The sequence below is a fragment of the Phocoena sinus genome, chromosome X (assembly GCF_008692025.1).
Source record: "Phocoena sinus isolate mPhoSin1 chromosome X, mPhoSin1.pri, whole genome shotgun sequence".
In the NCBI taxonomy this organism is placed as follows: Eukaryota; Metazoa; Chordata; class Mammalia; order Artiodactyla; family Phocoenidae; genus Phocoena; species Phocoena sinus.
Window position 1 is genome coordinate 4,154,872 of NC_045784.1, and position 12,731 is coordinate 4,167,602.

Genomic DNA, 12,731 nt, shown 5'->3' on the forward strand with positions numbered 1-12,731 from the left:
TTCTTTTTTTTTTATAAATTCATTTATTTTTATTTTTGGCTGCATTGGGTCTTTGCTGCTGCACGCGGGCTTTCTCTGGTTGCGGTGAGCGGGGGTTACTCTTGGTTGCGGTGTGTGGGTTTCTCATTGCAGTGGCTTCTCTTCTTGAGGAGCACAGGCTCTAGGTGCGCGGGCTTCAGTAGTTGTGGCACGTGGTCTCAGCAGTTGTGGCTCACGAGCTCTAGAGTGCAGGCTCAGTAGTTGTGGCACACGGGCTTAGTTGCTCCGCGGCATGTGGGATCTTCTCAGACCAGGGCTCAAACCTGTGTCCCCCGCACTGGCAGGCGGATTCTTAACCACTGCGCCACGGGGGAAGCCCCTAGAAGTCTATTTCTATCTTGAGAATATTAATGCTTTTATTTTTTAAACATGCCCAACTGAATTAAATCTTACATGTTCTAAGATGATGTGTCAATGGAAATAAGACATGGTATTTTTGTTTGTTTGTTTTTTGGCTGCACCACATGGCATGTGGGATCTTAGTTCCCCAACCAGGGATCAAACCTGTGCCCCCTGCAGTGTTAGCACAGAGTTCTAACCACTGGACCAGCAGGGAATTCCCATGGTATCTTTAAAGTACAGGTTCCAAAAGCCTCGGCACTTTGCCAAACTTAGTACCAAAAGGAACATGCTCGAAGCCATTATCAACACTGAGCTAAACGTCAGAGAGGCTGAACATGGTAAGATGGGGATTAACGTGTTTGGTCTAACAAGTAGGTAGCACAGCAAACATCCGTCAACACCAGCACCCATGTAACAAGACTTATTAAGGACAGCAAGGGCTGCATGAGAAGAAAGCAGCATGTGTGCACTACAGGAAGAAAATTTCATGCCCACAGATGCCTCCCTGCTGGACATCACAGAAGGGTGAACACAGGTAAGACAGATGCTTCCATAAAGTTGGCTGCTAGTATGAAAGGAAGAAGAAAACAAAATGGGCAAATGCCCAAAGTATATAGGTGATGCCCTTGAATTCTGCTGATTCCCGACGACTGACATGGTTGGGTCCCTCCAACATCAGGAACTAAAAAAGCAACCCTGAGCCATTTCAGATAAGCTACACTCAGGAGCGCTCTTTATAAAGTTGATTGTTCTGACATCTGTGATTCCTAAGACCCCGGGGACCGGGGTGAATTTAAGCTTGCCACTCCCATGGTCACCTCCATCAGAAAAGCATATGTTCCAGTCCCCGAGCATTAAAACTGGGCACTAACCTCTTACTTGATGACAACTGCCCTACCTTAGCCCATGACAAAACCATGCCAATGTCATCGACACTCGCTTTCTGCTAAGGCAGGTAAGTGGTCCTCCTTACAGATCCCTTTAGGGAATTTCTGTAGAGTCATTCTCAATGTTTGTGGCATCACACTGGCTGCTGGGACACACTTTTTGTTACTGGGCAGCTTTGAAGAGCCCTCAAGTCTTGGACATCAAGAGAATACCAACAGAACACAGACCAATCTGAGCCTTGATAAACGCCCAGGTGTTCTTAAGTGGCAACGGAGCTTACTCCACACTAACACGGGTCTGGTCTTACACTGAAAGGTAATTTGGACACGACTGGTCAACTGAACGCGTGATTCTTATATGAAGCTACCCGCCTGAGATTAGCGATTACAAAGAAACAAAATTACTTCTTGTTAAAAACCCTACAAATCTCCCTATTTGATGTGGGATCACCTAGCACCAGACTCTGTAGGCCATGTGAAAATATAGACCCCGTGTTGTCTTCCAATTTTTAAGAGAAACATAAAATCAAATAAAATCAAAATTTAACCAATTTAAATGCTAATAAATTACATTTATATAGATAGCAGCTGTCATCAGGGAAAAATGGGTAAAGGGTACACAGTATCTCTGTACTTTTCCTTGCAACTGCATGTGAACTTATGATTATTTCAAAAAAAAAAGAAGAAAAGCTTACGTTAAGAAAAACAACAAAATACGCCAAGACACATATTAATCAAACTGTCAAAAATTAAATAAAGGAAACATATTAAAAGCAACAAGGGAAAAATAACACGCAAGGGAATCCCCATAAGGTTAACAGCTGATCTCTCAGCAGAAGCTCTGCAAGCCAGAAGGGAGTGGCAAGACATACTGAAAGTGATGAAGGAGAAAAACCTGCAACCAAGATTACTCTACCCAGCAAGGATCTCATTCACATTTGATGGAGAAATTAAAACCTTCACAGACAAGCAAAAGCTGAGAGAGTTCAACACCACCAAACCAGCTTTACAACAAATGCTAAAGGAACTTCTCTAGGCAAGAAACACAAGAGAAAGAAAAAGCCTACAATAAAGAACCCAAAACAATTTAGAAAATGGGAATAGGAACATACATATTGATAATTACCTTAAATGTAAATGGACTAAATGCTCCCACCAAAAGACACAGACTGGCTGAATGGATACAAAAACAAGACGCATATATATGCTATCTACAAGAGACCCACTTCAGACCTAGAGAAACGTACAGACTGAAAGTAAGGGGATGGAAAAAGATATTCCATGCAAATGGAAAACAAAAGAAAGCTGGAGTAGCAATTCTCATATCAGACAAAATAGACTTTCAAATAAAGACTATTAGAAGAGACAAAGAAGGACACTACATAATGATCAAGGGATCGATCCAAGAAGAAAATATATCAATTGTAAATATTTATGCACCCAACATAGGAGCACCTCAATACATAAGGCAAATACTAACAGCCATAAAAGGGGAAATCGACAGTAACACAATCATAGTAGGGGAGGTTAACACCCCACTTTCGCCAATGGACAGATCATCCAAAATGAAAATAAATACGGAAACACAAGCTTTAAATGACACATTAAACAAGATGGACTTAATTGATATTTATAGAACACTCCATCCAAAAACAACAGAATACTCATATTTTTAAAGTGCTCATGGAACATTCTCCAGGACAGATCATATCTTGGGTCACAAATCAAGCCTTGGTAAATTTAAGAAAACTGAAATTCTATCAAGTATCTTTTCCGACCACAACGCCATGAGACCAGATATCAATTACAGGAAAAGATCTGTAAAAAATACAAACACATGGAGGCTAAACAATACACTACTTAATAACGAAGTGATCACTGAAGAAATCAAAGAAGAAATAAAAAAACACCTAGAAACAAATGACAATGGAGACACGATGACCCAAAACCTATGGGATGCAGCAAAAGCAGTTCTAAGAGGGAAGTTTACAGCAATACAAGCCCACCGTAAGAAACAGGAAACATCTCGAATAAACAACCTAACCTTGCACCTAAAGCAATTAGAGAAAGAAGAACAAAAAAAAACCCCAAAGTTAGCAGAAGGAAAGAGATCATAAAAATCAGATCAGAAATAAATGAAAAAGAAATGAAGGAAACGATAGCAAAGATCAATAAAACTAAAAGCTGGTTCTTTGAGAAGATAAACAAAATAGATAAACCGCTAGCCAGACTCATCAAGAAAAAAAGGGAGAAGACTCAAATCAATAGAATTAGAAATGAAAAAGGAGAAGTAACAACTGACACTGCAGAAATACAAAAGATCATGAGAGACTACTACAAGAAACTCTATGCCAATAAAATGGACAACCTGGAAGAAATGGACAAATTTTTAGAAATGCACAACCTGCCAAGACTGAATTTGGAAGAAACAGAAAATATGAACAGACCAATCACAAGCACTGAAATTGAAGCTGTGATTAAAAATCTTCCAACAGGGGCTTCCCTGGTGGCGCAGTGGTTGAGAGTCCGCCTGCCGATGCAGGGGACATGGGTTCGTGCCCCGGTCCAGGAAAATCCCACATGCCATGGAGCAGCTCGGCCCACGAGCCACGGCCACTGAGCCTGTGCATCCGGAGCCTGTGCTCCGCAACAGGAGAAGCCACAACAGTGAGAGGCTTGCGTATCGCAAAAAAAAAAAAAAAGAAAAATCTTCCAACAAACAAAAGCCCAGGACCAGATGGCTTCACGGGCGAATTCTATCAAACATTTAGAGAAGAGCTAACACCTATCCTTCTCAAATTCTTCCAAAATATAGCAGAGGGAGGAACACTCCCAAGTTCATTCTACAAGGCCACCATCACCTTGATACCAAAACCAGACAAGGATGTCACAAAGAAAGAAACCTACAGGCCAATATCACTGATGAACATAGCTGCAAAAATCCTCAACAAAATACTAGCAAACAGAATCCAACAGCACATTAAAAGGATCATACACCATGATCAAGTGGGGTTTATTCCAGGAATGCAAGGATTCTTCAATATATGCAAATCAATCAATGTGATAAACCATATTAACAAATTGAAGGAGAAAAGCCATATGATCATCTAAATAGATGCAGAGAAAGCTTTTGACAAAATTCAACACCATTTATGATAAAAACCCTGCAGAAAGTAGGCATAGAGGGAACTTTCCTCAACATAATAAAGGCCATATATGACAAACCCACAGCCAACGTCATCCTTCATGGTGAAAAACTGAAAGCATTTCCACTAAGATCAGGAACAAGACAAGGTTGCCCACTCTCACCACTCTTATTCAATATAGTTTCGGAAGCTTTAGCTACAGCAATCAGAGAAGAAAAGGAAATAAAAGGAATCCAAATCAGAAAAGAAGAAGTAAAGCTGTCACTGTTTGCATAGGACATGATACTATACATAGAGAATCCTAAAGATGCTACCAGAAAACTACTAGAACTAATCAATGAAGGTGGTAAAGTTGCAGGATACAAAATTAATGCACAGAAATCTCTTGCATTCCAATACACGAATGATGAAAAATCTGAAAGTGAAATCAAGAAAACACTCCCATTTACCACTGCAACAAAAAGAATAACATATATAGGAATAAACCTACCTAAGGAGACAAAAGACCTGTATGCAGAAAAGTATGACAGTGATGAAAGAAATTAAAGATGATACAAATAGATGGAGAGATATACCATGTTCTTGGGTTGGAAGAATCAACATTGTGAAAATGACTCTACTACCCAAAGCAGTCTACAGATTCAATGCAATCCCTATCAAACTACCACTGGCATTTTTCACAGAACTAGAACAAAAAAATTTCACAATTTGTATGGAAACACAAAAGACCCCGAAATGCCAAAACAATCTTGAGAACGAAAAACGGAGCTGGAGGAATCAGGCTCCCTGTCTTCAGACTATACTACAAAGCTACAGTAATCAAGACAGTATGATACTGGCACAAAAACAGAAAGACAGATCAATGGAACAGGATAGAAAGCCCAGAGATAAACCCACGCACATATGGTCACCGTATCTTTGATAAAGGAGGCAGGAATGTACAGTGGAGAAAGGACAGCCTCTTCAATAAGTGGTGCTGGGAAAACTGGACAGGTACATGTAAAAGTATGAGATTAGATCACTTCCTAACACCATACACAAAAATAAGCTCAAAATGGATTAAAAACCTAAATGGAAGGCCAGAAACTATCAAACTCTTAGAGGAAAACATAGGCAGAACACTCTAGGACATAAATCACAGCAAGATCGTTTTTGACCCACCTCCTAGAGAAATGGAAATAAAAACAAAAATAAACAAATGGGACCTAATGAAACTTCAAAGCTTTTGCAGAGCAAAGGAAACCATAAACAAGACCAAAGGACAACCCTCAGAATGGGAGAAAATATTTGCAAATGTAGCAACTGACAAAGGATTAATCTCCAAAATTTATAAGCAGCTCACGTAGCTCAATAACAAAAAAACAAACAACCCAATCCAAAAATGGGCAGAAGACCTAAAGAGACATTTCTCCAAAGAAGATATACAGACTGCCAACAAACACATGAAAGAATGCTAAACATCATTAATCATTAGGGAAATGCAAATCAAAACTACGATGAGATATCATCTCACACCAGTCAGAATGGCCATAATGAAAAAATCTAGAAACAATACATGCTGGAGAGGGTGTGGAGAAAAGGGAACACTCTTGCACTGCTGGTGGCAATGTGAATTGGTACAGCCACTGTGGAGAACAGTATGGAGGTTCCTTAAAAAACTAAAAATAGAACTACCATACGACCCAGCAATCCGACTACTGGGCATACACCCTGAGAAAACCGTAATTCAAAAAGAGTCATGTACCAAAATGTTCATTGCAGCTCTACTTACAATAGCCCGGAGATGGAAACAACCTAAGCGCTCATCATTGGATGAATGGATAAAGAAGATGTGGCACATATATACAATGGAATATTACTCAGCCATAAAAAGAAACGAAATTGAGATATTTGTAATTAGGTGGATAGACCTAGAGTCTGTCATACAGAGTGAAGTAAGTCAGAAAGAGAAAGACAAATACCGTATGCTAACACATATATATGAATTTAAGGGGAAAAAATGTCATGAAGAACCTAGGGGTAAGACAGGAATAAAGACACAGACCTACTGGAGAACGGACTTGAGGATATGGGGAGGGGGAAGGGTGAGCTGTGACAAAGCAAGAGAGAGGCATGGACATATATACACTACCAAACGTAAGGTAGATAGCTAGTGGGAAGCAGCCGCAGAGCAAGGGATATCAGCTCGGTGCTTTGTGACCACCTGGAGGGGTGGGATGGGGAGGGTGGGAGGGTGGGAGACGCAAGAGGGAAGAGATATGGGAACGTGTGTATATGTATAATTGATTCACTTTGTTATAAAGCAGAAACTAACACACTACTGTAAAGCAATCACACCCCAATAAAGATGTTAAAAAAAAAAAGAATAGAACTGAATCCTACTGAATCTTCAAAATTATATTGAAAAATTTTGCATATACCCAACCTCAGAAGGAAAAACAGAAATTACAAATTTATTTCTTTGAGAGTCAAGAAAAGTACAATATAAGAATGTTTATTCAGTAAGACTTTAGATGAAGCTTTCAAAAGTGAATAAATCCAATAAAAGCTTTTTTTTTGTTTTGTAAAAAAGAAAGAAAAAAAAAGAACAACAACAACAAAATACTGTGAAAAACACCTCAACACTGTTAGCTGGGAACTCTGTAATCTCTGATGTATGAAATGATGGCTCTGGCTGAACTGCCATGATATGACTGTTCTCTTTTTTGTGGTTACTGTTGACATACATTTGCTCTGGCAAATAACTGATCTCATGAAAGGTTTTACCTTTAAATTTGGCAAAAAGCATCTTATATTTGTAATGTGTACCCATGATTCACTGAATGATAAAGTGTGTGGGTCTTGGAATTCCCTACTGGTTCCCAAGGAGGCATGTCCTTTGACACTCTGTAATAGTGCTTTTTAACAAAAATATGGATTTGAGTACAAAAAATGAACTCAGGCTGTGTAGGTAGAAGCTATAAGGGACTCTTACCCAAGGTTCAAAAATGCTTGTCCAGGGCTTCCCTGGTGGCGCAGTGGTGGAGAGTCTGCCTGCCGATGCAGGGGACACGGGTTCGTGCCCCGGTCCGGGAAGATCCCACATGCCGCAGAGCCGCTGGGCCCGTGACCCATGGCTGCTCAGCCTGCGTGTCTGGAGCCTGTGCTCCGCAATGGGAGAGCCCACAACGGTGAGAGGCCTGCGTACCGCAAAAAAAAAAAAAAAAAAAAAAAAGCTTGTCCAAAGCTAACTGTAAAACAAATTAAAATTATATTTGAATTATAGACTTTGTGCATCATAAAGCAGAATTTGGGAATCCACTTTCCCATGCCAAGTCTAAACTTTGTTTCCTGCCGTGTTTATGTAATTTTCACATTTAATAAATTTGGCTGGTCTCTCTGAGGAGCTTCTGGCATCGCTATTTTTTGAGATACATTTTTGACTTTCTAAGTTTGCTCGTAAATGTGTGGAGGATTCCAGAGTTCTGCTGATTTGGATCCTGATGGTGTATATACCTTCATTTGTATATGAGAATAGCAGTTTTATCAGTTCACTTAGTTATGATTAAGGTCCGGGCCATCAGTTCCTATTAGCCAAAATCTAAAAGGTGATAACACCAGTGAAAATGGCCATCATTAAAACACTCTACAAATAGCAAATGCTGGTGAGGGTGTGGAGAAAAGGGGACCCTCCTACACTGCTGGTGGGAATGCACGTTGGTATAGCCACTATGGAAAACATACATGTAGGTTCCTCAAAAAACTAAATATAGTTGCCATATGATCCTGTAATCCCACTCCTGGGTATATATCCAGAGAAAACCATAATTCAAAAAGATGCATGTGTTGGTGGGAATGTAAATTGATACAGCCACTGTGGAGAACAGTATGGAGGTTCCTTAAAAAACTAAAAATAGAACTACCATATGACCCAGCAATCCCACTACTGGGCATATACCCTGAGAAAATCGTAATTCAAAAGGAGTCATGTACCAAAATGTTCACTGCAGCTCTATTTACAATAGCCAGGACATGGAAGCAACCTAAGTGTCCATCATCGGATGAATGGATAAAGAAGATGTGGCACATATATACAATGGAATATTACTCAGCCATAAAAAGAAATGAAATTGAGATATCTGTAGTGAGGTGGATGGACCTAGAGTCTGTCATACAGAGTGAAGTAAGTCAGAAAGAGAAAAACAAATACTGTATGCTAACACATATATATGGAATCTAGCAAAAAAAATGGTTCTGAAGAACCTAGGGGCAAGAGATGGGAATAAAGACACAGATATACTAGAGAATGGACTTGAGGCCACAGGGAGGGGGAAGGGTAAGCTGGGACGAAGTGAGAGAGTGGCATGGACATATATACACTACCAAATGTAAACTAGCTAGCTAGTGGGAAGCAGCCACATAGCACAGGGAGATCAGCTCCGTGCTTTGTGACCACCTAGAGGGGTGGGATAGGGAGGGTGGGAGGGAGGGAGACGCAAGAGGGAAGAGATATGGGAAGATATGTATACGTATAACTGATTCACTTTGTTATAAAGCAGAAACTAACACACCGTTGTAAAGCAATTATACTCCAATAAAGATGTTAAAAAAAAAAGATGCATGTACCCCAATGTTCACTGCAGCACTATTCACAATAGCCAAGACATGGAAGCAACCTAAGTGTCCACTGACAGACGAATGGATAAAGAAGATGTGGTACATATATACAATGGAATACTACTCAGCCATAAAAATGAATGAAATGATGCCATTTGCAGGGACATGGACGGACCTAGAGATTATCATCGAGATGATCACACTAAGGGAAGTAAGTCAGAAAGAGAAAGACAAACACCACAGGATGTCACTTACATGTGGAAGCTAAAAAAAATGACGTAAATGAGCTAATCTACAAAACAGAAACAGACTCACAGACCTAGAGAACAGACTTGTGGTTGCCGGCAGTGGCATGGCTGGGGAGAGACAAGATTGGGAGTTTGGGATTAGCAGATGAAAACTATTACATACAAAATGGATAAAAAACAAGGTCCTACTGTAGAGCACAGGGAACTCTATTCAATATCCTACGATAAACCATAATGGAAAATATGAAAGAATGTGTGTGTGCCTATGTACATATATACACACACACACATTACATATATATGTATAACTGAATTACTTTGCTATACAGCAGAAACTAACACAACACTGTAAATCACTACACTTCAATGTTTAATGTGACTATATACAGTAAAAAGCACGGGAGACTATCGGAAGACGTCACTTGGGAACCGGCAGTAACACTGCTTCACGGGTTAAGGTAAACTTGGTGAAGAGAAATAACACCTAATGCTCACTGGGCACGTACTGCACCAGGCTCTCTGTTAATTATCTTTATCGGCTCATCTGATTCTTTCTTCAATCCTGAGAGGGAAAGCTGTGTCCTACATTTTCTCTCAGGGAGAAGATGAAGAAATTGTGATTCAGATGGGTTAACTGGCTTTCCTAGAGAGACTCTTCTGGGTAGCTGGAACTGACTCCAAAGTTATGCTGTCAAATGCTCCAAAAAGCTGCCTAAAAAATTGTTTCAGTTATTTCTTCATCTCCTTCTCTGTTTAAAAAAAAAAAAAAAACCTCCTACCTCCTTTCACAAAGCGTTTGGGATCCAGGAATATTCCAGAAGATATGGTAAACTTCAAATCACTATAACAATATGAGGCATTACGTTTATCATTTTAAACGTACAGGCAATTTTTTCGTTTATGTTGGAAAATGTGTCTGGTGCAAGAACCAGGACTGGATCTCTTTTCAGAACGCTCTTCCTGGTGGATAAATAATAATTCCACCCAGAGGAGTAAAATGGGAGGCTGGGAAAATGTGATATGCACACAGAGGGTATGTGTGGGTAAATGTATTTCTGCTCCTCAGAGCTCCTGGCTGTAGGGCATACAATACTGTGCCGAATGTAACGTGAAAAACACACGTGTTTAAGTGCAGTTTACTCAGTCTTCCCAAACTTTCCTGGCAAAAGGGGGATTATTTTTTTATGGAATATTAATTTGTTAAGGCTGCTATAACACAGGACCACAGACTGGGCGGCTTCAACAACAGACATTTATGTCTCCCAGTCCCGGAGGCAGGAAGTATGAGATCCAGGTGTCAGCAGGGCTGGTTCCTCCCGAGGCCTCTCTCCTGGGCGTGTACACGGCTGTCTCCTCCCTGTGTCCTCACGTGGTCGTCCCTCTGTGCGTGTCTGTGTCCTGATCTCCTCTTCTTATAAGGACACCAGTCCTATGGGATCAGGACCCACCCTAATGACCTCATTTTACTTTAATGACCTCTTGAAAGACCCTGAACTCCAAATACAGTCATATTCTAAGGTCCTGATTAGGACTTCAACACATGCATTTGCAGGGTGGGCACAACGCAGCCCATCCATAGCAAATACCCACTAACACTCTTCAGAACAGTAATCCTGAGAACACACTGGGCATGCAGGTGTTGAAGACAGCCAAGACTTCCTTGAAGTGGCTCTGAAAATGGTCTGCAGGGATCTGCATTAAGCACAGTGTTTGCTCTACCATCCAAAGCAATCAGTTCCTCTTGGACGTAACTGCCAAGAGCATTAATGAGAACACTCAGGGGTTCCCATAGCGTTCCCTTATCGAGATGGCGTACCTCTTCCTAAAAATTTATTCTCTAACAAACAGACCCTTCAAACAGATCTTCCGTTTCGTGTAAAATAAGAATCTACCATCCAAATATTCACAGCAATGCCGGCACTCTGCCTGTTAACTCAGGATCACAAAACGTCTCCAGCATACTCCTTGGCCCGTTTGGTCAGCCCTTGGGATTATAACTCGAAAGATCGTTAAGTCCCGAGTTCCCTGGGACTATCGGAGGGAGAGAGATGCTTGCAGATGTGCTCTGAATCATGCACCCCTATTAAAGCAATTATTGGATCAACTATAAAGCCAGCTGGATAAACTCGGAAAGGGAAAATCCTCTTAACTTCCCTTCACCTATAATGAGTTCACGTGCCTTCTCTCCTGGAGCTCACATTTACCTGACAGAATGATGTTGAGAGCTGGCCAAGCTTGAAATTACTGAATGGAAACGTCTCATTCTGAAAGTCCACAAGACTGATTCTCCACAAAGCCTTTCTGTGGGAAATAACACGCCGTCATTCAGAAATTATTGGTGACAATAGCTGTCCGTATCACTTCGCCAGGCTACCTACTGGTGGGCTTTTGTGGTGTGTGTGCCAGTGAGTAGCAGATAAGGTGGAGGGAGATTAGAACCCTTTCAGTAAACCGTAGGAAGCTCTTGACAAGAAGAACCCTTTTCTATTCGCAAGGGTTATGAAAGCAAGTTAAGGAATGTCAACTTGTCTCTGCATTCGTAAGAGCAAAAGAGAAAGTTGAAAGTATTCCATGTGGTCCAGCAAGGGATGGAGAAGAAGTGCTTTGCACCTGCTCACTTGGGCAACCTCCAGCAGGAGACTGCAGGATGCCACTTTCAAGTGAGGTCTTTAAAACTGCACGAAACACCTGAATCTCTTGCCTTTTTTTTTTTTTTTTAACATCTTTATTAGGGTATAATTGCTTTACAATGGTGTGTTAGTTTCTGTCTTGCCTTCTTAATGGACCTAAGACATTACCCTTCCCAGGAGAACCTGGATTTTCAAACCGTTTTCTCTGTTTCCCAAAGAACAGGCTTACTCTACCACCAGTTAAGTGGAGAAGCAAGAGTGCTTTTCTTTTATTTCGTAATGCTTTTTACTGATACACTGATGCAAGAACCTGAACTCCACTTTTCAGTCATGCTTTCGCTATAAGTTTAAGCTGGGGGTCCAGCCTCAGAAAGCAAACACATTTTAGACAAAATGATCGTGTATCATGGAAAACGCTGGGAATTTAGCATTCCATTTTCTGGAGAATGTAATTTAGATTGCATTATATTTCTGAAATAGTTTTTTGTTTTTTTTTTTTTTGTAGTACACGGGCCTCTCACTGCTATGGCCTCTCCTGTTGCGGAGCACAGGCTCCGGATGCGCAGGCCCAGCGACCATGGCTCACGGGCCCAGCCGCTCCACGCATGTGGGATCCTCCCAGACCGCGGCATGAACCCGTGTCCCCTGCATCAGCAGGGGGACTCCCAACCACTGCACCACCAGGGAAGCTCTCTGAAACTGTTGAATGTAAAAATTCTCGAATCACTCAATAAGCCTCTACCATTTGTTTGAACCCACTGTATAGGTCTGTCATTTGTTTAGCCTATCTGAATTGATATGTAGGATTTTGTATGTCGGAAAATACAGTTAAGGCAAATAGTT

General features: G+C 40.9%; 1 long non-coding RNA gene across 1 annotated transcript; it reads left to right on the plus strand.

Annotated features, from left to right (window-relative positions):
* Nucleotides 1-223: 223 nt before the first annotated feature.
* On the plus strand, nucleotides 224-12,410 carry LOC116747293. The gene is made up of 3 exons (XR_004347979.1): nucleotides 224-364; nucleotides 1,337-1,340; nucleotides 12,369-12,410. It is a non-coding gene; the product is annotated as an uncharacterized LOC116747293 (long non-coding RNA).
* The last annotated feature ends 321 nt before the right edge of the window (nucleotides 12,411-12,731 follow it).